The sequence below is a fragment of the Protobothrops mucrosquamatus genome, unplaced genomic scaffold (assembly GCF_001527695.2).
Source record: "Protobothrops mucrosquamatus isolate PMUCROS unplaced genomic scaffold, P.Mucros_1.0 scaffold6621, whole genome shotgun sequence".
Classification (NCBI taxonomy): domain Eukaryota; kingdom Metazoa; phylum Chordata; class Lepidosauria; order Squamata; family Viperidae; genus Protobothrops; species Protobothrops mucrosquamatus.
The window spans coordinates 16,044-18,253 of NW_015392443.1; positions in this window are offsets into that span (position 1 = coordinate 16,044).

Sequence of the window (2,210 nt, forward strand, 5' to 3'; positions counted from 1 at the left end):
CTTTCAGCATGGAGGAAACACAGGCAGCTCTCCTGTGCTGGGATTGTGTGATGATTCCCACGGATGGAGGGTCATTGGTCAACATCTGCTGTCCTTCAGAGTTTTCTGGACCTTTCAACCCCCCCCCCAGGCCTGTCTCTTTCCTTCTGGCCTCCTAAGAGGTGATGAGGATGGTGATGGGGCTTCCCAAAGGCACCAGGGCTGAATCAAAGCCATGGGTCTTGAGGTTTCTGAAGCCTTTGGAGGAACAGGACAGGAATTTAGAACAAATATCAAATAAACGGCAGGATCAGGGCCTTCATTCCCCCAAGAGGGAAAGGAGCACAGAAGACCAGATCCTCTGCAGTCAAAGTTGCCCCCAAATCTTCCTAAGCCAGAATTGGGTCATCTCTTGAGGCTCAACTAAGAGAGAACTTCGCCCTCCCTCCAGCCTCTCTGTCCGTCCTTCTTAGGTGGGATTGGCCTCCACTGCCTGGTCTCCAATGGTTGGAGAAGACCTGGTTATTCTCCTTTCGTCACCGTCCTATTTGGGGCTTGGCTCACCCAAGGTCAGATCCAAGAAGGATGGAAGCTTCAAGGATTCCAGAGAGATCTGTTTGGACCCAGTCCATTCAGGGATTTATGAAACTCAACAGAGTGGCATAACACTCAAGGCTCTTACCTTAGATGGGGTTCATGCAGTCAACCTTGCAACCATAAGGGCAACACTTCTGTTTTCCGTCACACTGCCAGTCACTTCCACACAACACAGGACAAATAGTGATCGTGCCTGGAGCGGCCTTGGGGCACACCCCCGGTTTTTCTGCAAAATAGAAGACCCCAAGGCTCAGAGATTCCTCTGGAACTGGAATCCCAGAGCAAGCAAGATCCCATCTCTGGACCTTTCAGCAGCCAAAGCCTCTCCGTGCAGCCAGAGGAGATGTTGCCAGCTGGAGCAGGATCCCACCTCCCCCCCCCCGCCTACTTCCCCACAAAGCACAACCATGGACAGACACTTCTTGATTCTCTTAGGGCTGGACCCTAGAACTGGGCTTCTCTCTTTCGATTTGGGATCCTGGAGTGACAATGCACAATCCTGTTTCCTCCAAGGAGGAAAATTGTTTTCCTTCTAGACAGAATAAGAGGGACCTCGGAGGTCTTCTAGTCCAGCCCCCTGCTCAAGCAGGAGACCCTATACTGTTCTGGACATATGGTTGTCCAGTCTCTACTCAGAAGCCTCCAGTGATGGAGCACCCACAACTTCTGAAGGGAAGCCATTTCATTGGTTAATTCTTCTCGCCTTTAGGAAGTTTCTCCTTAATTCCAGGTTGCTTCTCTCCTTGATTAGGTTCAATCTGTTGCTTCTTGTCCTGCCTTCAGGACAAGGACTTCAGGACTTGAGCCCCTCTTCTTTGTGGCAGCCCCTCAAATATTGGAACACTGCTATCATGTCACCCCTAGCCTGGACACAGGAGTTTTTTTAAGGCCAGAGCAAGAATTGCCATTTCTAGGTTCAAGCAGAAGCTGGACAGTATCTTGTTAGGATGCTTGACTGGGTCTTTGCACTGAGTTGGAATCTGGACCAGGAGGAGAGAAATGTGTGGTCACTTGCCAGAGGCCAAAGTCAGGTGGGTTTCCCCCATGGCTGGTCCTCACCACACACACACAAAAAAGTCCCGTTGAAAACAAAGAGGACACGTTTACACAAAAATGGGCTGGTGTTAGGGGGAGGGGTTACTTAGCACGTGGCACTAATCCATTTGATTAGTTAACATTTTGGTTTATTTGCAAAACCAAATTAACTCCCTGTGCAGGTCCACACAGATGACCTGCAAGGGAGATAAATCCTTCCATTCGCCATCATTCAGTCAGAACCTGAAGAAGCTTCTTGGATGAGAAGCGAAACATCTTCAAAGAAAAACAAGGAAGTCCAGTTGCCTCCTGAAAAAGCACCTTTGGGACAACCCTGACCTGGATGACTGGGAGCCTCCATGGACAATTTAGCCATGCACTTGGGGATGGACACCCTTCAAATGCTGTGGGAGCATGAACGGATGTCCAGAAAACATTGCAGACTACAAGAACCATCTGAGCTTCAGTTTGACATGCAGACAACACAGACTCATCCCCATCATCCTGTGCCTGTCTCCAACATTGAAGGGACCCAGGGCAGAAGACGTCCTGCAGTCAAGAAGGCTCCACACCCATTTGCACCACTCAGGTGACCTCAG